Below are 27,243 nucleotides of genomic sequence, written 5' to 3' on the forward strand. Positions count from 1 at the left end.
TGACTTGGCCCTCTTAATCTTCAAAACAATTGCCCCCACCACTCACTCACCATGCCTCTTGCCCACAACTCTACCTGGCACCTCTTCATGGCTCACTCACCTGGCAAATGTTTGCCAGAAAAAAAGTATTGACCAAAGCTAAATAGGCATGGATCTGGGACTAATCTGCATTGATTATACTTCTTGAGCTTTTAAGGAACAACGTTTGGGGCTGTCTTTTAACATCTGTAAATTACAAAAGTGTATTAGAGTCATAGTCATAGAGTAATACAGCAGGGAAAAAGACCCTTCAGCTCAAACTGTCCATGCTGACATTGTGCCCACTCAGCTAGTTCCAGTACCTGTATTTTTGTTCATATCCCTCTAAGCTTTCCCATCCATGTACCTATCCAAATGTTTTTTATTTAAATGTTGCTATTGTACCTGCCGCATTCACTATAACTCAGGCTTCCCAGCCCTGGCAACATCCTCATAAATCTTCTTTGCGCTCTTTTCAGTTTAAATATGTCTTTTCTATAAGAAGGTGACCAAAGCTGTAAACAATACTTCAAGTGCTGCCTCACCAACGTTTTGTGCAACTGTAACATAACATCCCAACTCCTACACTCAACCGATGAAGGCCAGCATGCTAAATGCCTTATTCACTACTCTATCTACCTATGACAGCACTTTCAAAGGACTATGTACTTGTACTCTTCGGTCCCTCTGTTCCACAACACTCCTCAGGAACTTACCATTTACTATATAAGTTCTAGGAGAAAGTGAGGACTGCAGATGCTGGAGATCAGAGCTGAAAATGTGTTGCTGGAAAAGCGCAGCAGGTCAGGCAGCATCCAAGGAGCAGGAGAATCGATGTTTTGGGCATGAGCCCTTCAGGAATGAGGAAAGTGTGTCCAGCAGGTTAAGATAAAAGGTAGGGAAGAGGGACTTGGGGGTGGGACATTGGAAATGCGATAGGTGGTAGGAGGTCAAGGTGAGGTGATAAACCGGAGTGGGGGTGGGGGCGGAGAGCTCAGGAAGAAGATTGCAGGTTAGGAAGGCAGTGCTGAGTTCGAGGGATTTGACTGAGACAAGGTGGGGGGAGGGGAAATGAGAAAACTGGAGAAATCTGAGTTCATCCCTTGTGGTTGGAGGGTTCCTAGGCGGAAGATGAGGCGCTCTTCCTCCAACTGAAACCACCAGAGATAACTGAAAGTCAGTGCCTCCATAACAACAATAGGTAATAATACGATAGGTGACGCAAATAGAATATCACAAGTGAAATGTTAATGCAAATTAATGAGTAAACAAGTATTTAAGATTAAGTAAGTTTAAGACACAGCTGCTGAGATTGGCCAACTACCTGTTGGTACCTGTCATATGTAGGAGGTCATGGAACCTACTGGTGTCCAAGATGACGAGTTAGTTCCTTGAAAGTGGACTTGCAGGTAGACAGGGTTGTGAAGAAGACGTTTGGCACGCTTGCCTTCATAGGTCAGAACATTTGAGTATCAAAGTTAGGATATCATGTTACATCTGTACTAGACATTGGTGAGGCAACTTATAGAATACTGCGTATAATTCTGGATGCCCTTCTGTAGGAAGTATCTTGTTAAATGTGAGATGGTATGAAAAAGATTTATAAGTATGTTGCCGCAACTGAATGGTTTGAGTTATCGAGAGAAGCTGAATAGCCTGTGGCTTATTTCTGCCGCAGGCAGAGGGATGATTTTGTAGAGTTTTATAAAATCATGGATAGGGTGAATAGCTGAGGTCTTTTCTTAAGGTGAGGGAGTCCAGAACTTAGCTTCAAGGTGAGAGAGGAAAGATTTAAATAGGACCTGAGAGGTAACTTATTTGCGCAGAGGATGGTGCATGAATGGAATGAGCTGCCAGAGGACTTGATGTAATAATTACAACATTTAAAAGACATTGTGATAGGTATATGAAGAGGAAAGGTTTAGAGGGTTATGGGCCAAATGCTGGCAAATTGGATGAGGTCAGATTGAGGCGTATCACTCCATTATTCCATGTCCAGGAAATGATCCAAGCTATGGAAACATGAGCTCTGTATTTCAGGACTCAAACAGTGGCTGAAGGCACAGTGGCAAGTCCTCCAGCCTGAAAGTTATGTGGATACCATATTTCAAGATGTGGTCACATCACATCTTAAGGGACAAGAGGAACAAATGAATGATTGACCACTAAACAGTCCAAGAGAAACAAACAAGTCACACACAAGTCAACTAGGATCTTGCTAATAAATCAGTACGTTGCCGCTTTGGAAGATGACGAGAGCACTTACTCATCAAGGGAGTGCAATCACAGTCAGGCTTCTGCTTCCACAGGTAGCCCGATTGCCCATATGTGGAGGAAGACCACATAAGCAGAGCTAGTGACAGGGGATTCATTGGATAACAGAACATTGAGGGGTGACCTTATAGAGGTTTACAAAATTATGAGGGGCATGGATAGGGTAAATAGGCAAAGTCTTTTCCCTGGGGTCGGGGAGTCCAGAACTAGAGGGTATAGGTTTACGGTGAGAGGGGAAAGATATAAAAGAGACCTGCGGGGCAAATGTTTCATGCAGAGGGTGGTACATGAATGGAATGAGCTGCCAGGGGAAGTAGTGGAGGCTGGTATAATTGCAACATTTAAAAGGTAAGTGGATGGGTATATGAATAGGAAGGGTTTGGAGGGATATGGTCCGAGTCCTGGCAGGTGGGACTAGATTGGGTTGGGATATCTGGTTGGTATGGACAGGTTGGACCGAAGGGTCTGTTTCCGTGCTGTACATCTCTATGACTCTATGATTCTATATGTTCCTGTGGCCATCATCGCAAATTCTGTATGGAATGTCACCTCCATGGCGCAGGGTCAAGGATAGCACAAAGCGGCGATTGAGGGCATTCTTTGGTTGGAGTGTGACCAGCCAGAAGTTGTGATCTACATTGTTCCCAAAGGCTTGTTTGGGAAGTACAACGTCAACATGAAATCAGGATTTAAGGTGCTAAAAACAAACTTCGCAAGCAGAACCAGAAATATAATAATCCCCCAATAACACATGAAATTGAGAATGGAAATAGAATAACTCAGATGAATTAATGTTTGGAAAACATGGTTCAGAATTGTTGGCTTTAAATTCCTGGAACACTACAACTGACTGGAGGGAAGATGGCTCAGATACAAGCCATCTGATTTTTAATGAAGTCCTTGTGGTGTATTTTGTCCATGCCATTGGGAGGGCTGGAAACATCAAATTTTACAGCACAGAAGGAGGCCATTCAATCCAGTACGTCATCACCAACTCCTGATACAGCCATCAAACTATTCCCATTCTCCAGCTCTATCTCTGTAGCCCTTTAAATTCATCAACTTTCTTAATAGGGATTGAGGAGTGATGATGGGAGAGAGGAGGGAAACACTAGGACTTGGAGAATACTTTAAGATAAAGCTAGCACTATTGTAGAGAAAAGAAATTTAGTTGTACTCAGGGAGAAAGAAAGGATGTCCAAAACACAGTTCACATGTGGAGTACAGTACATAAAGTCAGTGAGTTTAAAATACGGTTTGCAATGTCTAATCATGATAGTGTGGCAGTGAAAGAGACGCAGTTAAAAGAATGGTAAGATTGTGTGTTAAATATATGTGTGTGTAACTTGATGAGCAAGATGGAAATTGAAGAGCAGTAGCATTGTTAAGTAGTTAGCAGAGCAAGAGAAGGAAAACATCTCGGGGAATCCAGGACAGAGTCCATTAGGCGACAACTACGGAATAAGAATAGTACAATTAAACAGCTCAATGTAGTCCATAGACTGCAAAACAGTGAAAATGTTTTAGAGGAACAAAGTTACAGTGAAATTACAAAGAAATGCCAATCTTTCAAAATGATCAGGGAGGGAGGTAAAAGAGTGGCATCGCTAATCAGGGAACGTATCAGAGCTGCAGAAAGGGAGGTCATCGGGGAGGGTTTGTCTACTGAGTCAGTATGGGTGGAAGTCAGAAACAGGAAAGCAGCAGTCACTTAATTGAGGGCATTCTTTGGTTGGAGTGTGACCAGCCAGAGGTTGTGATCTACATTGTTCCCAAAGGCTTGTTTGGGAAGTACGATGTCAACATGAAATCAGGATTTAAGGTGCTAGGACACCCCCAATAGCAATGGAGACATGGAGGAGCAGATTGAGAGGCAGATTTTGGAAAGGTGCAGAAGTAACAAGGTTGTTGTCAGGGGTGACTTCAACTTCCCTAACATTGATTGGAACCTCCTGAGTGCAAATAGTTTGGATGGAGCATACTTTGTCAGGTGTGCATTTAGGAAGGGTTCCTGGCTCAATATGTAGGGAGGCCATATTGGATTTGTTGCTTGGCAACGAACCAGGTCAGGTGTCAGATCTCTCAGTGGGAGAGCATTACAGTGGTAGTGATCATAACTCCCTGACCTTTAGTATACTCATGGAAAGGGATAGGAACTGATGGTATTGGACAGTATTTAATTGGAGGAGGGGGAATAACAATTCTATTAGGCAGGAATTGTGGAGCATAAATTGGGAACAGGTATCGTCAGGCAAATGCATGTCAGAACTATGGAGGTTGTTTATGGAGCACTTGCTGCAAGTGTTAAATGGGTTTGGCCTACTGAGGCAAGGAAAGGATAGTAGTGACATGGAACATTGGATGACAAGAGATGTGGGACATCTAGTCAAGAAGAAGAAGGAAGCTTACTTAAGTTGAGGAAGCAAGGATCAAGCAGGGCTCTAGAGGGTTACAAGGTAGCCAGGAAGGAACTGAGAATGGACTTAGGAGAGCTAGAACACGACATGATAAAGGTTTAGCGGGGAGGATTAAGGAAAACCATAAGGCCCTCTACACGTACGTGAGGAACAAGAGGATGGCCAGAGTGAGGGTAGGGCCGATCAGGGATAGTGGAGGGAACTTGTGCCTGGAGTCAGAGGAAATAGGGGAGGTCCTTAATTAATACTTTGCTTCAGTATTCACGAGTGAGAGGGACATTGTCGTTTGTGAGGATAGCATGAAACAGGCTGATATGCTCAAACACGCTGATGTTAAGAAGGAAGATGTGCTGAAAACATGTGTCCCTGGGGCCAGATGGAATGTACCCAATGTTACTACAGGAAGCCAGGGAAGAGATTGCTGCACCTTTGGCAACGATCTTTGCATCCTCACTGTCCACTGGAGTTGTACCAGATGATTTGAAGGTAGTAAATGTTATTCCCCTGTTCAAGAAAGGGAATAATTATAACCCTGGAACTTACAGACCAGTCAGTCTTACATCAATGGTGGACGAATTAGTGGAGAGGATGCTGAGAGACAGTGTTTATGGTTATTTGGAAAAGCATGGCTTGATTAGAAATATCACATGGCTTTGTGAGGGGACAGGTCATGCCTCACAAGCCTTACTGAATTATTTGAGGATGTGACAAAACCGATTGATGAAGGTAGAGCAGTGGATATGGTATATATGAATTTTAGCAAGATGTTTGATAAGGTGCCCCATGGTGGGCTTATTCAGAAAGTAAGGAGCCATGGGATACAAGGAAATTTGGTTGTCTGGATACAGAATTGGCTGGCCTATGGAAGGCAGAGTGTGGTAATAGATGAAAAATATTCAGCCCAGAGCTCAGAGACTAATGGTGATCCACAGGGATCTGTTCTGGGACCTCTACTCTTTGTGATTTGTATAAATGACGTGGATGAGGAAGTGGAAGGGTGAATTAGTACACTTGCTGATGATGCAAAGATTGGTGGAGTTGTGGATTGTGTGAAGGACTGATGTGTTTTGCAACGATAAATTGACAGGATGCAGAGCTGGCCTGAGAAGTAGCAAATGGAGTTCAAAATGGAAAAGTGTGAAGTGATTCATTTTGGAAGTTTGAATTTGAATGCAGATTACAGGGTTAAAGGCAGGATTCTCGGTAGTGTGGAGGAACAGAGAGGTCTTGGGGCCCACATCCATAGATCTCTCAAGGTTGCCACCCAAGGTTGTTAAGAAGGCGTACAGTGTGTTGGCTTTCATTAGCAGGGGGATTGAGTTTAACAGCCATGAGATTATGCTGCAGCTCTGTAAATCCCTGTTCAGATCACAATTGGAATATTGTGTTCAGTTTTAGTCACCTCATTATAGGAAGAATGTGGAAGCTTTAGAGAAGGTGCAGAGGAGATTTACCAGGATGCTGCCTGGACTGGAGACATGTCAAAGAACAAAGAAAATTACAGCACACGAACAGGCCCTACGGCCCTCCAATCCTGTGCCGATCCAGATTCTGTATCTAAATGTGCCATCTATTTTTTAAGGATCTGTATCCCTCTGCCCCCTGCCTACTCATATATCTGTCTAGATGCATCATAAATGATATTATCATGCCTGCCTCTGCCACCTCCACTGGCAACACATTCCAGACACCACTGCCCTCAGTGTAAAGAACTTTCCACGCATATCTCCCTTAAACTTTTTCCCTCTCACCTTGAACTCGTGATCCTAGTAATTGAATCACCCACTCTGGGAAAAAAAGCTTTTTGCTATCCACCCTGTCTATATCTCTCATGATTTTGTAGGCCTCAATCAGGCCCCCCTGGAATCTCCATCTTTTTAATGAAAATAATCCTAATTTACTCAACCTCTCTTCATCGTTAGCACCCTCCATACCAGGCACCACCCTGGTGAACCTCCTCTGTACCCTCCCCAAAGCATCCACATCCTTCTGGTAATGTGGCAACCAGAACTGTACGCAGTATTCCAAATGTGGCCGAACAAAAGTCTTATACAACTGTAACATGACCTGCCAACTCTTGTACTCAGTGCCCCATCGGGGAAGGAAAGCATGCCGTATGCCTTCCTGACCACTCTTGTGACCACCTTCAGGGAACAATTGACCTGAACACCCAGATCTCTATGTACATCAATTTTCCCCAGGGCTTTTCCATTTACTGTATAGTTTGCTCTTGAATTGGATCTTCCAAAATGCACTTCCTCACATTTGTCCAGATTTAACTCCATCTGCCATTTCTCTGCCCAGGTCTCCAATCTATCTATATTCTGCTGCGACAGTCCCCTTTCACCACCTGCCCCTCCACCAATCTTACTATCATCTGCAAATTTGCTAATCAGCCAACCTATACCTTCCTCCAAGTCATTTATGTATATCGCAAAAAACAGTGGTCCCAACACTGATTCCTGTGGAACACCACTGGTCACAGGTCTCCATTTTTAGAAACTTTTTTCCACTACTACTCTCTGTCTCCTATTGCCCAGCCAGCTCTCTATCCATCTAGCTGGTACACCCTGGACCCCACGCGCCTTCATTTTCTCCATCAGCCCACCATGCACATTTGATATGTGAGAGGCTTTTAATCAAACAACTTTCTGAAATGTTTGTAGGTGACATCTGAAGAGCTTCCCTCATTGATCAAATTTGTCACTTCCTCAAAGAATTCTATTAAGTTGGTAAGACATGATCTTTCCTGCACAAAACCATGTTGCCTATCACCGATAAGCCCATTTTCTTCCAAATGGAAATAGATCCTATCCCACACTATCTTCTTCAGCAGCTTCCTTACCACTGAGTAAGGCTCACTGGTCCTGAAGAAGGGCTCATGCCCAAAATGTTGATTCTCCTGCTCCTTTGATGCTGCCTGACCTGCTGTGCTTTTCCAGCAACACATTATCATCACTGGTCTATAATTACCTGAATTATCCCTGATACCCTTCTTACACAAGGGGACAACATTAGCAATTATCCAGTCCTCCAGGACCTCATCCGTACACAAGGATGCTGCAAAAGTATCCGTTAAGACCCCAGCTATTTCCTCCCTTCCTTCCCTCAGCAACCTAGGATAGATTCCATCTGGACCTGGGGACCTGTCCACCTTAATGCCTTTTAGAATATGTAAAACTTCCTTCCTCCTAATACAAAGTTGGCCGAGAGTAATCAAGCATCTATCCCTAACCTCAATATCTGTCATGTTCCTCTCCTCGGTGAATACTGATGCAAAGTACTCACTAAGAATCTGACTCCATGCATAATTTTCCTTCTTTGTCCTTCAGTGGACCAACCCTTTCTCTAGATCCTTCTTGTTCTTTATATTACAAATAAAAGGCTTTGGGATTTTCCTTAACCCTGTTGCTAAAGATGTTTCATAACCCTTTTAGCCCTCTTAATTCCTCATTTCAGATTGGCCCTACTTTCCCAATATTCTTTCAAAGCTTCATCTGTCTTCAGTCACCTAGACCTTATATATGCTATCTTTTTCCTCATAGCTAGTCTCACAATTTCACCCATAATCTTGCCATTTCTATCCCTCATTTTCACAGGGACATGTCTGTCCTGCACTCTAATCAATCGCTCTTTAAAAGCGTCCCACATATCAAATGTGCATTTACCCTCAAACTGCTGCTCCCAATCTACATTCTCCAGCTCCTGACAAAATTTGCTGTAGTTGGCCTTCCCCAATTTAATACTCTTCCTTTAGGACGACTCTAGTCTTTGTCCATGAGTATTCTAAAATTTACGGAATTGTGATCACTATTCCCAAAGTAATCCTTTACTGAAACTTCAACTGGCTCATTCCCCAACTCCAGGTCCAGTATGGCCCCTTCCTGAGTTGGACTATTTACATACTGCTTTATAAAGCCCTCCTGGATTTTCCTTACGAATTCTGCTCCATCTAAACCTCTAACACTAAGTTTTAGAGTCAGTCAAACCCAGTCAACTTTTAGAAAATTATTATCTCCCATCACTACCAGCCTGTTGCTCCTACATCTTTCCATAATCTGTTTACATATGTGTACCTCTACCGCAAGCTTGCTGTTGGGAGGCCTGTAGTACAGCTCAACATTGTTACCGTACCCTTTCTATTTCTGAGCTCTGCCCATATTGTCTCACTGCTTCAGTCCTCCATTGTGCCCTCCTTTAGCACAGTTGTGATATCCTCCGTGACTAGTAATGCAACTCCTGAAGCATTTATGTCCTTGGATATTTAATTGCTAATCTTGCCCTTCCCTCAACCAAGCCCTTCAACAAAGAAAGGTTGAGGGATCTAGAGCTTTTCTGATTGGAGCATAGAAGGATGAGTGGTGTCTTGGTAGAGGTGTACAAGATGATGAGAGACATAGATAGAGTGGATAGCCAGAGACTTTTTCCCAGGGTGGAAATGTCTATCACAAGGGCGCATAATTTTAAGGTGATTGGAGGAAGGTTAGGGGAGATGTCAGAGGCAGGTTCTTTACACAGAGAGTACGTGGAATGCACTGTCAGCGGTGGTCGTAGAGTCAGATACATTCGGAACATTTAAGCAACTGTTGGATAGGTACATCGATGATAGTACAACGAAGGGGATGTGGGTCACTTTGAACTTAGAGTAGGATAGATGGTTTGCATGACATAGAGGGCTGAAAGGCTAGTACTGTGCTGGATTGTTCTACATTTCTATGTTATTTTATAATTAAGGGCTTCAATCAGCCATTTTAAAAACTGCATTTCTGATAGTATAAAAGACGTAGCGAGGAAATTGTTCCTTGATTGCATTCAGGAGAGTTTCCCCCAGGGAAACCTGAAAGGTTATAGTCTACCCTTAACTTTTTCAATACTTTGGATATATCACAACCATCCCTCCGACCTAATCAATGTGAGGTGTTATCAATGAAACCATGTGGCCACTCCTACAAGCAAGGATAATTTCTAGGATGGGGTCCTTGGGGATGATGTGGGCCAAGTGGATCAAACATCTCTGAGGCAACGTATTTCAGAATGGTGTTAGAGAATGGCGTGCAACAATTGAGAGTAAGAAAAACAACTAGCAGAGAGTTAATTTTCAAAGGGCAAGAATTGTTCTGAGCACGATTGATCGCAATAAGAGGTTGGCAGAAGAGAAAACACGAATTAAACAACAGGCCTCCCTGAAAGAGCAGAGTGATGAGATAGAATTGAGATATATTTCCTTTCATTGAAAAGTTAAGACAAACAAATCCAAAATTTCCTGGATGACAGAGCAGGTGGAAATACAAATTTGAGTGTAAATCTGTGTTCATTCCAAGTGTAAATCAAAATATATAATAGAGAATCATCAACAATGCCTAAAATTGCTTTGGGGTTGATGGGCGTGCTTTCATAATCAACGAAGAGAAGCAAAGAGGAACTATGAGAAGAGATTAGAAGCGAACATAAAATCAAAACTCAGTCTTTTCTTGGAATACAAAAATTAAAGAGAGCTGAAAAGGTGGAATGGGCAGATCAGAGACCAAATGGAGGAAGTAGCACAGCTAAGGGATTTAGTGAATACCTTGCATATATTTTCACAAAAGAGGCCATGACGACAGGAAAAGAAACTTGTCATCAGAGGGACTCAAGAATAATAAGGAAGAAGTGTTGGTTTGATAATGACACTTCACATTGTTAAGCCCCGAGAGATGGCTGAGATACATAGAGTCATAGAGATGTACAGCACGGAAACAGACCCTTCGGTCCAACCCGTCCATGCCGGCCAGATATCCCAACCCAATCTAGTCCCACCTGCCAGCACACGGCCCATATCCCTCCAAACCCTTCCTATTCATATACCCATCCAAATGCCTTTTAAATGTTTCAATTGTACCACTTCCTCTGGCAGCTCATTCCATACATATATCACCCTCTCTGTGAAAAGGTTGCCCCGTAGGTCTCTTTTATATCATTTCCCTTTCACCCTAAACCTATGCCCTCTAGTTCTGGACTCCCCAACCCCAGGGAAAAGACTTTTCCATGCCCCTCATAATTTTGTAAACCTCTATAAGGTCACCCCTCAGCCTCCAACACTCCAGGGAAAACAGCCCCAGCCTGTTCAGCCTCTCCCTCTACCTCAAATCCTCCAAAGCTGGCAACATCCTTGGAAATCTTTTCTGAATCCTTTCAAGTTTCACAACATCTTTCTGATAGGAAAGAGACCAGAAATGCACGCAATATTCCAACAGTGGCCTAACCAATGTCCTGTACAGCTGCAACATGACCTCCCAACTACTGTACTCAATAGTCTGACCAATAAAAGAAAGCATACCAAACGCCTTCTTCACTATCCTATCTACCTGTGACTCCACTTTCTAAGAGCTATGAGCCTGCACTCCAAGGTCTCTTTGTTCAGCAACACTCCCTAGGACCTTACCATTAAGCGTATAAGTCCTGCTAAGATTTGCTTTCCCAAAATGCAGCACCTCACATTTAACTGAATTAAATTCCATCTGCCACTTCTCAGCCCATTGGCCCATCTGGTCAAGATCCTGTTGTAATCTGAGGAAACCCTCTTCGCTGTCCACTACACCTCCAAGTTTGGCGTCATCTGCAAACTTACTAACTGTATCTCTTATGCTCGCATCCAAATCATTTATGTAAATGACAAAAAGTAGAGGACCCAGCACCAATCCTTGTGGCACTCCACTGGTCAAAGGCCTCCAGTCTAAAAAACAACCCTCCTCCACCACCCTCTGTCTTTTACCTTTGAGCCAGTTCTGTATCCAAATGGCTAGTTCTCCCTGTATTCCGTGAGCTCTAACCTTGCTAACCAGTCTCCCATGGGGAACCTTGTCGAACGCCTTACTGAAGTCCATATAGATCACACCTACTGCTCTGCCCTCATCAATCTTCTTTGTTACTTCTTCAAAAAACTCAATCAAGTTTGTGAGACATGATTTTCCACGCACAAAGCCATGTTGACTATCCCGAATCAGTCCTTGCCTTTCCAAATACATGTACATCCTGTCCCTCAGGATTCCCTCCAACAACTTGCCCACCACCGAGGTCAGGCTCACTGGTCTATAGTTACCTGGCTTGTTCTTACCACCCTTCTTAAACAGTGGCACCACGTTATCCAACCTCCAGTCTTCCGATACCTCACCTGTGACTATCGATGATACAAATATCTCAGCAAGAGGCCCAGCAATCACTTCTCTAGCTTTGCACAGAATTCTAGGGTACATCTATCAGGTCCTGGGGATTTATCCACCTTTCCCCCTTTCAAGACATCCAGCACTTCCTCCTCTGTAATATGGACACTTTGCAAAATGTCACCATCTATTTCCCTACAGTCTATATCTTCCATATCCTTTTCCACAGTAAATACTGATGCAAAATACTCATTTGGTATCTCCCTCATTTTCTGCGGCTCCACACAGAGGCCGCCTTGCTGATCTTTGAGGGGCCCTATTCTCTCCCTAGTTACCCTTTTGTCCTTAATATATTTGTAAAAACCTTTGGATTCGCCTTAATTCTATTTGTCAAAGCTATCTCATGTCCTCTTTTTGCCCTCCTGATTTCCCTCTTAAGTGTACTCCTAATTCCTTTATACTCTTCTAGGGTTTCACTCGATCTATCCTGTCTGTACCTTACATATGCCTCCTTCTTTTTCTTAACTAAACCCTCAATTTCTTTAGTCATCCAGCATTCCCTATATCTACCAGCCTTTCCTTTCACCGTAACAGGAATGTACTTTCTCTGGATTCTCATTATCTCATTTCTGAATCCAAAGTTACAGAAAAAAAATTGAGGGTAGAAACTTTAAAGGCATTGACCTCACCTTTCAGTCATTCCCTTGAGCGAGGGAATGTGTCAAAAGACTGGAGGATTACAAATATTATGGCCTTGTTCAAAAACATTTGTTCGGATGATCCAAGCAATTACAGACTAGTCAGTTTAATGTTAGTTAAAAACTACAATGAAAAAAATGTTTGGTTAATTAGAGAGAGTCAGCACAGATTTCTAAAGATAAAAATCATGCCTAACTAATTCTGTCTTGCCGAACTCCACGAAAGATAACAGAAAGTGTCAATGAAGTAATTCTGTTGATGGATTTACAGAAGGTGTGTGAAACAGTGCCCATAACACATTTATTGGGGAAGATTAAAGGTCTCAGTATAGAAAGGATAGTAGCTAGATGAATGCAAGAACTGGCTGAGTGATGGGAAATAGATTGGATAGTAACGTTCAAGAGTTATTTTAGTTTAAGCTGCCAGAAGATCTGTAGTGGAGTTCCCCATGAGTTGGTATCAGAGCCCTTTCTTCTTCTGAGATAGTACAATGATCTTAACAGGGTGGGCAGAGGACAATCTCAAAGGGTGCAGACAATACAAGACAGTTGTTCAACCTGATCTGGAGTATGGGATAGAGTGCTGAACCCCACCTTATAGGAAAGATATGAATATAAAGAAGACAATGCAGAAGCGATTTACAGAAGTGATTCCAGTAATGAGCAACTCTTGTTCTGAGAATGGATTCATGAGGAACGGTGGAGTGCTACAAGGATCGGTGCTGGGTCCACTGCTTTTCGTCATTTATATAAATTAGTTGGATGTGAATACAGGAGGTGTAGTTGGTAAGTTTGCAGATGACACCAAAATTGGAGGTGTAGTTGACAGTGAAGAAGATTACCTCAGAGTAAACGTGATCTTGGTCAGATGGGCAATGGGCTGAGGAGTGGCAGATGGAGTTTAATTCAGTTAAATGTGAGATGCTGTTTTTGGGAAAGCAAATCTTAGCAGGACTTATATACTTAATGGTAACATCCCAAGGAGTGTTGATGAACAAAGCGACCTTGGAGTGCAGGTTCATAGCTCCTTAAAAGTGGAGTCGCAGGTAGATATAGTGAAGAAGGCTTTTGGTATGCTTTCCTTTATTGGTCAGAGTATTGAGTACAGGAGTTGGGAGGTCATGTTACAGCTGTACAGGACATTGGTTAGGCCACTGTTGGAATATTGCATGCAATTCTGGTCTCTTTCCTATCGGAAAGATGTTGTGAAACTTGAAAGGATTCAGAAAAGATTTCCAAGGATGTTGCCAGGGTTGGAGGATTTGAGCTATAGGGAGAGGCTGAACAGGCTGGGGCTGTTTTCTCTGGAGCATTGGAGGCTGAGGGGTGACCTTATAGACGTTTATAAAATCATGAGGGGCATGGATAGAGTAAATAGACAAAGTCGTTTCCCTGGAGTCGGGGAGTCCAGAACTAGAGGGCATAGTTTTAGGGTGAGAGGGGAAAGATATAAAAGAGACCTAAGGGGCAACTTTTTCATGCAGAAGATGGTGTGTGTACAGAATGAGCTGCCAGAGGAAGTGGTGGAGGCTGGTACAATTACAGCTTTTAAAAGACATCTGGATGGGTATATGAATAGGAAGGCTTTAGAGGGATTTCGGCCAAGTGCTGGCAAATGGGACTAGATTAGGTTAGGATATCTGGTCGGCATGGATGAGTTGAATCAAAGTTTCTGTTTCGGTGCTGTACATCTCTATGTCTCTATGACTCACAATTGGGACTTGATCTTCGACTTTGAAGACAGCAAGTCTGAGAGGAGACTTGCTTGACATTTTTAAACTCATGTGGGGTCTGCATAGAATAATTAGAGACAAGCTGTTCCTGCTGCAAGAAAGAAAGGAATACAAGGTAAAGCCATGTTCAAACTAGGCTATGGTGATGTAAGAGACAATATGAAACTGCAGAAGCTGGGATACAAAGAAGACAATCAGGAAGCTGACAGAGCACAGCAAGGCAGGTGGAGTCATCCAAGTATAAGCCTTCTTCAGTAATGGAGGTGGGGGAGTTGCAGATAAAAAGGAGGGGGAAGGGTTATGGGTGGGAGGGGGTGTGCGGAGTGGTGAGGTGGTAATAGGTGAAGAGATAGTAGGTACGACCTGGTAGGTCAATAGGAGGAATGAATCCGGTTGGTAGATGAAAGGAGTGGTGGGAAGGGATGGGCCGGGCCAGGAAAGGGAGTTGGGAGAATGGGTGGGGAGGTTATTTGAAATTGGAGAACTCAATGTTGAGTCCTCCGGGCTGTAGGCTGCTCAGGCGAGGAGAGGTGTTCCTCTAATTTGCGGTCTAATTCACTGTGGCAATGGAGATCGAGGATGGACATGGTGGAGAGGGGGTGGGAAGGGGAATCTAAATGGGCAGTGACCAGGAGGTCAGGTTGGCTCTTACGGACCCAGCTGAGATGCTCAGCAGAACGTGCCATTAGTTTGCATTTGGCTTCACCGCTGTAGAAAAGACCACATCAGGAGCACAAGGTACAGTTAACTAGGTTGGAAGAGAGGCAGAGCTGAAAATGTGTTGCTAGAAAAGCGCAGCAGGTCAGGCAGTATCCAGGGAACAGGAGAATCGACGTTTCGGGCATAAGCCCTTCTTCAGGAATGAGGAAAGTTTGCCCAGCAGGCTAAGATAAATGGTAGGGTGGAGGGACTTGGGGGAGGGGCGTCGGAAATGCGATAGGTGGAAAGAGGTCAAGGTGAGGGTGATAGGTCAGACTGGGGTGGGGGCGGAGAGGTCAGGAAGAAGATTGCAGGTAAGGAAGGCGGTGCTGAGTTCGATGGATTTGACTGAGACAAGGTGGGGGGAGGGGAAATGAGGAAACTGGTGAAATCCGAGTTCATCCCTTGTGGTTGGAGGGTTCCTAGGCGGAAGATGAGGTGCTCTTCCTCCAACCGTCATGTTGTTGTGGTCTGGCGATGGAGGAGTCCAAAGACCTGCATATCCTTGGTGGAGTGGGAGGGGGAGTTGAAGTGTTGAGCCACAGGGTGGTTGGGTTGGTTGGTCCGGGTGTCCCAGAGGTGTTCTCTGAAACGCTCCGCAAGTAGGCGGCCTGTCTCCCCAATATAGAGGAGGCCACATCGGGTGCAGAGGATGTGTGTGGAGGTGCAGGTGAATCTGTGGCGGATATGGAAGTTTCCTTTGGGGCCTTGGAGGGAGGTGAGGGGGGAGGTGTGGGCGCAAGTCTTGCACCTCCTGCGGTTGCAGGGGAAGGTGCCGGGAGTGGAGGTTGGGTTGGTGGGGGGTGTGGATCTGACGAGGGAGGGAAGAGAGGTCTCACTTGTTTGGGGCCCTGGGTGGAGGTGAGGGATTGGTTTGCCAGCAGGTTTTGCATCTTTTATTGTTGCAGGGGAAGTTATTGGGGAGGTGGCGCAAACCAAGGATTAGTCAAGGGAATGCTCCTTGTGCAAAGCAGAGAGGGATGGATGGGGAAAGATGTTCTTGGTAGTGAGGTCCAGTTTAGATTAGATTAGATTACTTACAGTGTGGAAACAGGCCCTTCGGCCCAACAGGTCCACACCGCCCGCAGAAGCGCAACCCACCCATACCCCTACATGTACCCCTTACCTAACACTACGGGCAATTTAGCATGGCCAATTCACCTGACCTGCACATCTTTATACTGTGGGAGGAAACCGGAGTAGCCTGAGGAAACCCACGCAGACACAGGGAGAACGTGCAAACTCCACACAGTCAGTCGCCTGAGGTGGGAATTGAACCCGGGTCTCTGGCGCTGTGAGGCAGCAGTGCTAACCACTGTGCCACCGTGCCGCCCACGGAGTTGGAGTTGGTCAAAGTGTTTGAGGATGATGTGTTGGATGTGGAGACGAGTGGGCAGGTATTTGAGGACAAGGGGGACAGTGTTTTTGTTATGTTTGGATGAAACTATTCACTTTCTACTCAACCAGTCTATACATCAAACATATCATCTTGCAATTGTGAAAGATGCAAAACCTGCCAGCACACTACTCCATCACCTCCATCCAGGGTCCCAGACAGGAGGGGGAGGACTCCCCATGGTACACCAATGGCGCTGTCACTCTCCAGGGGGCTTGCCCGCGGTGCCTCCTGCCTTTCCTGCACCGTGACCTGGCCTTCCCGGAGCCCCTGTGTTGCTGCCGATATCCCACCGATCCCCATGGAAGAGCCACAGCCCCATGTAGGCTGTGGTGCTGCTTGTAATACTTCTAACCCTGCTGAGTCATCATGCAATGGAGGGGAGAAAGATGTTTAACCTCCCTCCCTGATGGCTTTTTGGGTGCCTTGGCCATGGGGGAGGACCTTTTCCCAGAGGTTTGGGCGTCCCAGTGTCAGGGGAGGAGCCGGGCCCTAAGCCTCTGTCGCCCGATGACTCAACCTCAGGGCATTCTGGGAAGGGGTGTCCTGAGGAAGTTACCACTCTGGGGGTGAGGTGGCTGGGGGTTTGAGGCCAGCTGGCAGCGCCAGCCAAGCCCTCACTCTCACCACGGGGGGTGGGGCCGGTGATTGTGGGCAACTGCCAGGAGGAGAGTTCGGGTTCGGTGGTGGGCACTGGGGATGATACGGAGTCCATCTCCAGCGAGATTTTTGACTCCCAGTGACCCCCACTGAGCTCCCCCTCATCCCCCAAGGGAACTCTGGGACTTTGTCAAGGATTTTTTTTTAGATTTTTTTTTTATTAGATTAGATTACATTACAGTGTGGAAACAGGCCCTTCGGCCCAACAAGTCCACACCGACCCGCCGAAGCGCAACCCACCCATACCCCTACATTTACCCATTACCTAACACTACAGGCAATTTAACATAGTCAATTCACCTGACCTGCACATCTTTGGACTGTGGGAGGAAACCGGAGCACCCGGAGGAAACCCACGCAGACACGGGGAGAATGTGCAAACTCCACACAGTCAGTCGCCTGAGGCGGGAATTGAACCCGGGTCTCTGGCGCTGTGAGGCAGCAGTGCTAACCACTGTGCCACCGTGCCGCCCAAGGAAATGCACAGTCACCAAGATAGAGCCCAGCTTGACCGCTGGAACTCGTCTGAATTCGTCTTCTGTTCGGCCCAGACTGCTCACCAAGCACCTGGGCTGGACCTGATAGAGCATAAGCAGTTCAGAAACCTTTTTGGTGCACTCCTGAGGAGGATGTGGGCATCCCTTACCCTGCCCCAGTCCGCTCAGTAGAGTGAGTGTATTTGTTTTTAACTGTTTTGGTGGTGGTGGTCAACCATCTCTCAAGGGCTGGACGGGCTGACTGTGGTGTACCCCAGGGCATTCTGGGACATCCTAGGAGTGGCTCTGTGTACTGTGTACAAGTAAATAAAGCGTGACTTGGTGATGGGATCCCGGCCTTTGTGAAGTTATTTCACGCTTATTCCAAAAAGATGAAGAAACAAAATGACAGGCAGCCATATATAAATTATGATTCGGAGATGCCGGTGTTGGACTGGGGTGTACAAAGTTAAAAATCACACAACACCAGGTTATAGTCCAACAGGTTTAATTGAAAGCACACTAACTTTCAGAGCGCCGCTCCTTCATCGTATAAATTATTTTAGTAACTTTAGATAGAAATCTCTTCTAATAAAATTACAGGACCACATAGAAACCCATGAACTAACAAATCAGAGTCAGAATGCAGTCATGAAGGAGAAGTGATACTGAACAACTTGCTAGAATGTGCTGTGTTAGAGAATTTGAACAGCTTGCCCACTCTCAGATGCAAATAACCCATTCAATATCTGATACTGAACACTGATTCTGGACTCCCTAACCAGAAGAAACAACTTCCACCCAACTAGTCTTTCGAGCCCTGTCAGAATGGTATATAGGTCAATTACTGCACCTCAGGTACATATCGACAGGTTCGAGTGGTAGACAAATACATGGAAATAATTTTGTAAATATTGCGGTTGTGCACATTGAAATGAGGAATAGAGGAGCTATATATTAACTAAATGAGAAAAAACATGTGCAGACAGCTGTAGCACAAAGGGATTGGAGGTCTCAATGTGAATCAAAGAACAACTTGCATAGAAGTTAATCAAGCAATAAGGAAGTCAAACCAAGTGGAGACCTTTATTTCAAAGTAAGTAGAAGATATATACAGAGAAATATTTCGAAAGCTAAATAAGGCACTTGTTAAGCCAGAATAAGAATACTATGAACACTTCCAGTCCTATCATCTAAGAAAGTGCTATTGGTGTGGATTTGGTCCAGAAAAGGTTCAACAGGTTACTCCAGAATTTGGAGAGTTTCTTTCTTAATAAGGTGATATTGAGTAGGTTGGGTGAACACATACTGGAGTTTGGGTAAATGAGATGTGAACCTATTGCTGTAAATATATATGTGATCCTGAAGGGGCTTGATTGAACAGACACTGGATGATTGTATCCCACTGTGGGAGAATCGTGAACCACAGGACATAATCTCCGAGAAAGAGTTTTTAGAAATTTATGAGAGGAGATGATCAGGACTTCCTTATTTCAAGACAATAGTATGTCTTTGGAATTCTTCACCAGAGGCACCTCCAAATGTTGGGTCTTTATTGAGGCTGAAATTGACAGATTTTTAATTACTAAAGGAATTTGGAGTTATGAGGAAGGGGGAGGTTCTGATGATCAGATCAGCCATGGTCACAGTGAATGACAAGAGCTGAGACAATAGGCTGAATGGGCAAGTTTTGCCTCTGTGTCTTATATTACAGAGTCACAGTGTCAAACAGCATGGAAACAGGCCCTCAGACCAACTTATACATGTTCTTGAAACAAAACTCCCACAAGTTTTCCTAGCAGTGACTTTGGTCTCAACAACCAATGTTCATGTATGTTTATTCCTTTACATTTTGTTTTTAAAAACAAGGTGTAATCCCAATCACCATCTCGGCTACTATTTAGATGTTTTAAAATGATAGAAATATTCTGGCCAAGCCTTTTCCATGCTGACCATTTTTGCCCTGAAAACCCCTCAAAAATAACACATCAACACTCTGCTTTCGCCTGGATTGGGTTAGAAGGAGTTAAGAGGATCAGTTTGTTCAGCAGAAATGAAATTAATAAACATCTCTAAGGATCCCAATTATGCCACTAGAGGGTTCTGCTCATCTATTAATTAGAGGCTGACTGCATTCTGTTATAGTGTCAGTGAGAGTGTCAACTTCAGCACTAATAAGGATCTACAGGTTTTGCGATTGAGAAGGTGGATGGGAATTTGGCAATTAATGGGAATGTTATAATGGTTTGGAATCTGAGAAAAATAAGTTGAATGTTTTTTTTTGACTATAGCTCACAACCTGAAAACAACAGAATAGAATGTCACAACAGCCTTTCTTGATATCTGAACAATGGATCCGAATTTCACAGCAACGGGTCGGGACGTGAAAACAGTACACTGGGATATTAGACCTATTATCCGGAGCTTTTCCTGGGAGCTTGACCACCTTTCCGCCCATTATGATGTCCTGCCATTAGAAAATCGGATATATTTGCTCCTTCGAATTTTTGAAAAGATTTACTATCCTGTACTAGCTCTTGTTGGTGCTTCTGGTAAGAGCTGTGAGCTTTCTCGCTCAGTAATGCCACATTACTTCAATGTTGTTGCAATCTCCTTGTTGCTGCTGTTGTTGGTGAGCCCAGCATTAATTATACAAGCCGTTGTAAACACTGATTGTTACCTTTCATTAGCTGTGTCATTTCTGTTACTATCGGGAATGCCTTTTTCAATTCAGTACTTCAAGTCTAAATATTAGGTACATTGTAATCATCCCCTTTGACAATATCGGTTGCTTATTCATCAACAGCATTCTCTTCTTCCCTGGGAAATAGCTGAGCATGGATAAGGCAGATAGACAACATTGGTGTTTATTTGACGTTGAACTGATTTCCAGTGCTATATCAGCATCAACCATGCCTGCCAGAATATTGCCTGATTAATGCTAATATTTTTATGTTTTGATTGCATCCTTGTGTTACCTCACTGCTCCAATTCCTGTCATTCTCCTGCCCTTGTCCTACTGTGATGTGCATCCTTTCCTTTTTTCAATACCTATCAAAATGCTTTCTTCCGTGATTCCCTTTTTGATCCTACCTCTGCTGCCCTGTCTCACTCAATGGGTTCAGTTTACTTCCTTTATGTATATTTTTTTGACCTTCTTTTCTATCCCCCATGCATACAATTGTGATCAGGCTCCCATTTTTTTTGAAAGTCATGGCTGGGAAGGAATACACAATTACAGCTCTGCTCCTTCAGTGGCATTTCTTTGTCTTCAGACACAGTAATATATCATCTGAATCCAGAGTCGAGACTGTGGTGCTGGAAAAGCACAGCAGGTCAGGCAGCATCCGAGGAGGAGGAGAATCGACATTTTGGGCATAAGCCCTTCATCAGCAATGGTTTATGCCCGAAACGTTGATTCTCCTGCTACTCGGATGCTGCCTGACCTGCTGTGCTTTTCCAGCACCACACTCTCGACTCTGATCCCCAGCATCTGCAGTCCTCACTTTCTCCAATATATCTGCATCCACCGTGATTCCTGACAACTCATTTAAAAAAACAGCAACATAAAATGATTTCTTGCTTTACATGAATTTGATCAGTGACCTAAATATGTTGTCCTCAATTGAAATAATTTTTCATTTTTATTGTACACCAACTGACTCTTCCGGACGTTTCAACAAATTAACCTTATTTGCTCGATCGAAGCCCCCCATGATTTTGCAATGCCCGCTTGTCTATTCACTGCACATCACTGATGATTCAAATTCCTTTTCGCCTTTCCAGTCAGTTTATTCTGATTTCTGATCAAATCCTTTGTTTCCCTGTGAAATATCAGTGATCCCAACTGTACACAAAACTCATTTGAGTCTTAAAGAATTGTTCGAGTTTCTTGCTGGCTGCTTCTTTATTTGTTATGCTTTGTGGTTATTTCTAGATGACTTTCTCAATGTCTGATATTAAGTTCACTAGTTTTATGTGCCCTACAAATCAGGTCGTTTGATTGAAAGTTGTACCATTCAGATTTAAATTGCTCCACTTAGAATTTTTATACAATGCCAACTTTTATTTGAAAGAAAAAGCACTGTATGCTTTACTTTAACACGGATGGCATTCCAAATGTATACCAATTGCTTGATATGTTGCTTATTATTATGCTTAGCTGAAAATGTGTTTCTGGAAAAGAGCAGAAGGTCAGGCAGCATCCAGGGAAAAGGAGAATCGACGTTTCGGGCATAAGCCCTCATTCCTGAAGAAGGGCTTATGCCTGAAACATCGATTCTCCTGTTCCTTGGATGCTGCCTGACCTGCTGCACTTTTCCAGCAACACATTTTCAGCTCTGATCTCCAGCATCTGCAGACCTCACTTTCTCCTATTATTATGCTTATCCTTGTATTGCCAGTCGTCCTTCAACATTCAAATTAATAATGTTTTTTGTTTCTCACTGTGTTTATTTTAATCATTGCAAATAGTTTTTCTTTATTTTATTCCACCTTACCCACTCATAATAGGAACATTGAAACAGAAGTAGGCCATTCAACCCCTTGAAGCTGTTCTATCTTTCAGTGGGATCATGTTTGACCTGGTTGATTTGAAAGTTCATTCTATTCTACCCTGGTCTAATCTCCTTTAGACTAGAATAGAACAGCCTCTTTTGTCATGTACTCCATACTAGAAGTACAGTGAAAAGCTTTTACAATATCTGCCTCTTATGGTGACATCTTAAGTACAAGTACTTAGGTACAAATCTTGGATACAACAGACAAATAAAAAATAGTTGCATTATTTTATTGCAAACAGTGCAGTTTCACAAGCCAGTAAATGTAACTGAAGTCCTTCTTCCCCAAACTGCTTTCTCAAATCTCAGCTGTTCGCTCTTCAAAATCATCCCCCCTTTCTGGACTATTCAGTTCACTTGGGCAAAATGGGCCAACTATAGCTTTTTAATATCAACCTTTTTAATGTTTATTAAATTTCACAAAGTCCTGTTTGTTTTTGTGCTCCATATCCAGTTTTATCTTCAAATAGGGCTTTGTGAGCCTAGAACGGTCTGGCGTTCAATGTAACTGTCTCAGTGCCCACATCTTCTCAATGCCCCCCTTAAATTTTATTCTCAATTCCTCTAAATTTCTGCCCTTGCATATTTCTGAAAATTATAAAATGGTAGCCTGGACCGCAGTGTACAAGCCAATAATGTGGATTGGAAACAGCGGTTAGCCTGGTAAAAGACCACAAAAGTAAATTATAAAATCTGTTCCTATTCTCTTCTGAATTTACTACTGGGCTGACATATTAAACAATTCAAAATATACATTTAAGAAATAGAAATTCATCTATTTTATACTCCACTTCTATTGGCCATTAAAGATTAGATTAGATTAATTACAGTGTGGAAACAGGCCCTTCGGCCTAACAAGTCCACACCGACCCGCCATCCACCCAGACCCATTTGCCTATGTTTACCTCTTCACCTAACACTACAGGCAACTTAGCATGGCCAATTCACCTAACCTGGATTGTGGGAGGCACCCAGAGGAAACCCACACAGACACGGGGAGAATGTGCAAACTCCACACAGAGAGTCGCCTGAGGTGGGAATTGAACCCGTGTCTCAGGTGCTGTGAAGCAGCAGTGCTAACCACTGTGCCACCGGGCCGCCCAAAGTGGCCATTGATCCTTTAGGTTTCATTAGAAAGAATCTCCGGCTAAAATACCCTGAACAATGTACAATTATTCTTTTCATGTTGTGGTTCTGTTCGCCGAGCTGGAAGTTTTTTGTTGCAAACGTTTCAAAGAAGCGCTTCACAGGAGGCTCTCAAGCACTGATGATGCCGCCTAGCCAGGGGACGAAACGTTTGCAACAAAAACTTCCAGCTCGGCGAACAGAACCACAACAACGAGCACCCGAGCTATAAATCTTCGCACAAACTTTATTCTTTTCATTATTGGAAAAATCCACAATGTTAAACATTTCACCTGAGAGTCTACAAAGCTGCTCATCCCCTCTAAGTCTTGTGGTGAGAATTATGCTCACTTCTTCCCTTGATTTTGTACTGCTAATATTCATGGTGCACATTTGTGAAATAATTGAGCTCTGGCTGATCAGTGACAGGTGAAGGAACCTCTCGAACAGTCCAACATTTAATTTTCTATCATGTCCTTTGCTCCTATACTGCAAATATTCCAATCTGATTATTATTCTGTTGGCCAAATTAAGAATTATTGGATCTATTTTGTTGCTACAATTTCCAACAGGACCGATAACATTTTAAATCATCAGTGACTCTCCTGCAGTAATTGCAAGGCAAGGCTTTAATTTTTCAGAGGGAACTGATAAACATACTAAAAACCAACACGTGTTTAACACTACTATTGTGGGAATCTTAGACTCACTAATTTAAACAGCATACCTTAAAGTCCAAAAATCCCAGGTCATGGTTATTCTTTATTCTGTCCCTGAATCAACAGCACAATGACCAAAGTCATAATCTTGGAATGATATGCCTCCACTGCATGTTAAACATCGATTCTGTTAAAATTACATTTGGGAGGCACGATGGCTCAGTCGGAAGCACTGCTGTCTCACAGAGCTATGGACCCAGGTTTTATTCCACTCTGTGTGGAGTTTGCACATTCTCCGCATGGGTTTCCTCTGAGTGGTCTGGTTTCCTTCCACAGTCTAAAGATGTGAAGGCTAGGTGGATTAGCCATGGGAAATGCAGACCTACAGAAAGAAAGTAGGAGGTTGGGTCTGGGTGGGGCGCTCTTTAGAGAGTCGATGGGTCTGCTTCTAAACTGTAGGAATTCTATGATTCTATACTCAGAGTAGATTTTTGGTTCCTGAGCGTTTACATCAGTTCTTTATCCTTTTTCTAGTAGCTACCACTACAAACTCACTCCCTGCACTCCACAAGTATTTTGGCTTGGCGAGAGTTTGTAAGGTGTTCAGGGGTGTGAGAAAGAAAATAAGATTCATACTGTAAGTACTTTGACTAAAGATATTAACAAACGTACAGGTTCGCTGTAGTATTAACCCAACATAACCCTGCCTCCTCCACATTACTGATGATAAACTGAGCATCTCTGATTTGTTGCCTGTACAAACATTCCAAATAACTGCTTCAATCATTCAGTTAAGCTGATGTAAATCACTGTCACAAAGATAACAATTCAGTGAGACCTTGTTGCAAAGACAATATAGTCAGTTTAATACATTCAAATAATCATTATACTGGCATTATCTATCACCTTATTAAGTTAAATGCTGTTGAAAGAATTTTTAAGACACCATATTACTCCAATATCAATGAGCCACTTACAGTGGCTCAGGACAACACAGAACAATCCCAATTACATTGAAACATCAGTGTTGACCAAGACAACTATAACATGCGCTATAACATAACAGCAAATCATTTATCAATTGACAACATAAAAGACAGCCAAATTATTAAAGTAAGCTAATTTTAAAAATATTAAGTTATAAACAATTTATGGACCTAATATATCCTCACCAGCTCCCCCTTCCTATCATGATCTTGTGCTGAACTAGAATTCAGCGGGGGCATTCCTACTTGTGGGATGTGATTGAGTCCCTTCAAAGTCCTTGTTCACTGCTTCATTTTCGAGTCCAGCCATTTGGATCCTGAAATAGAGATTTCCATTGGAACTTGGTAAATGTGAATATATATATTGTGTAGGTCATCTTTGACTACATCAGGGCCATCATTCCTGAGGAGACTCATCCACATCAGGTGCTCATGTTCAAATCTGCCAAAACAGCAACAGTGCAATGACTAAAGACATATTCTTTGGCCATTGCATGTTAAAATGAACAACCATAAGAGAGAGCAGCCCTCTCCCAATAACTCAGGGCCAGTGGGTAACAATAAGGAGAAGGAGCTCGCATTAATATCTCCAACCCTATAGCGGAAAGTAAACTCAGTTTCAATTCTCTCATTCTCCAATGCCATTGTTACATGCAAAGCTAACATTTTGTGCTCTGGAAAGAGCAAATAGAGTATTCTGACAAGCATTTATCTTTTATTATGTGTTCCAATTTAGTTAATTTGTTTCAAATATTAATGGAAATTCAATATTTCATCTAAGTAAATGGTCATCACATGATCCAAAAGGTAGCCAAGTCACAGGTACAATAATTTTGAAACATTTCAGGAAAATGAAGCATATTTGCAAATCTCAATGGTTCATTAATAAAATTGGTAATGTATCCTCTGTCTGATTAAGTTATTTTATTTCTTTGCAGCTAATTCACTAACAATTGTGATACTGTCTGGAGGAAATTGTGGTCTCTCCAAATGTCCAACACGTTATCTGGTGTCCATGGCAGTGGCAGATCTCCTGGTCATTATCATTGACCTGATGTTGAGGCATATTCCAATTGTTTATGATGAACAGTTTATATTTGTGAAGTCCATCCCTGTATGTCATATCCATGCAATTCTACTGTTTGCAGTCACAGACTGTTCTGTCTGGTTCACTGTCGTTTTCACTTTTGATCGCTTTGTGGCCATTTGCTGCCAGACGCTGAAAGTCAAATATTGCATTGAAAAAGTGGCATTTAAGGTCCTGGGAACAGTGACTGTGCTGAGCTGTTTAAAGAATGTGTTTTGGTTTTTCATATTTACAGCTGAATATTTACTGAGCAACTTTCCCTGGTTTTGTTTTGTAAGATGGGACTATTTGGAATCAACAGTCTGGGCAACAGTTGAGCTCTTCCATCATATTTTCACCCCTGGTGTCCCATTTGTTCTGATTTTGTTGTTAAATGCTTTAACCGTCAGGCATATTGTAGTTGCCAACAGAGCACGGAGAAGACTTTGCGGTAATAGCAGTGGGTCAAAACAGGAAGACTTGGAGATGAAGACTCGCAAGAAATCTATAATTTTGCTCTTTGTTATCTCAGCCAATTTCATAATCTTGTGGGTCATGCTGCTGGTATATTCTGTATTAGAAAGAATGCGTTATTTGGGATATAAAGTTGTAATGCTACCAAAGTTTATAAGAGAAATAGGATTTATTTTGCAACTGCTCAGTTGTTGCACAAATACATGCATCTATGCTGTGACGCAGACCAAATTTAGAGAACAAATGACGATTATTATCAAATATCCTTTTCTCTTCAATTGTAAAACTAAATAATAAAAAAGAAACCAAAAAAGTCCAACATATTAAGTCAATGATGCCTTGCATTATGTTTGGCATAGTCTTAATGGCCACCTGAGCAACTCTGTTGCATGTCCTGCTCAGCATTGACTCAGGTTGTTCAGTGAGTGTCTCTGTATTATGACCTCTGTGTATATCACTGAAGATGGTCATTTTGCAGATCAATGACAATTGCCACCACATCTATCACATTAAAGGACTTAATGCACTGGGAATGACTCTCCAGTATTAATCAATAGCAGCTACTATTCATTCATTTGAAAATTATTGGTAGCCATGAGAAAGGGTTCTTGGGTCATTGTGGTAATGGTTCTACCTTTGACCCAGGAGGTCTGAACTCAAGTCCCACCTGCTTGAGCAGTGTGTACTAACATCTCTGAGTAGGGTGATCAGCAAAGGTTTTCAGCACTTCCTGCTTTTATAAACACATGGCCCAGGTCCCCCAGCTGATGAACGTTGACTGTTGTATAGCTCTGACTGACATTTGTAGTATAATCCCCACTCACCATAATTTTGTGTCTCTCTACAAGGAAACACAGACTTTTT

At 43.1% G+C, this 27,243-nt stretch overlaps 1 pseudogene; it reads left to right on the top strand.

Moving 5' to 3' along the window:
- The first annotated feature begins 19,860 nt into the window (after nucleotides 1-19,860).
- On the top strand, nucleotides 19,861-26,755 carry LOC148141074 (putative G protein-coupled receptor 139; annotated as a pseudogene).
- Nucleotides 26,756-27,243: the final 488 nt, after the last annotated feature.

This window comes from Chiloscyllium plagiosum, unplaced genomic scaffold (assembly GCF_037043375.1).
Source record: "Chiloscyllium plagiosum isolate Xiang-an unplaced genomic scaffold, Cpla_swu_hap1 HiC_scaffold_35, whole genome shotgun sequence".
Lineage (NCBI taxonomy): Eukaryota > Metazoa > Chordata > Chondrichthyes > Orectolobiformes > Hemiscylliidae > Chiloscyllium > Chiloscyllium plagiosum.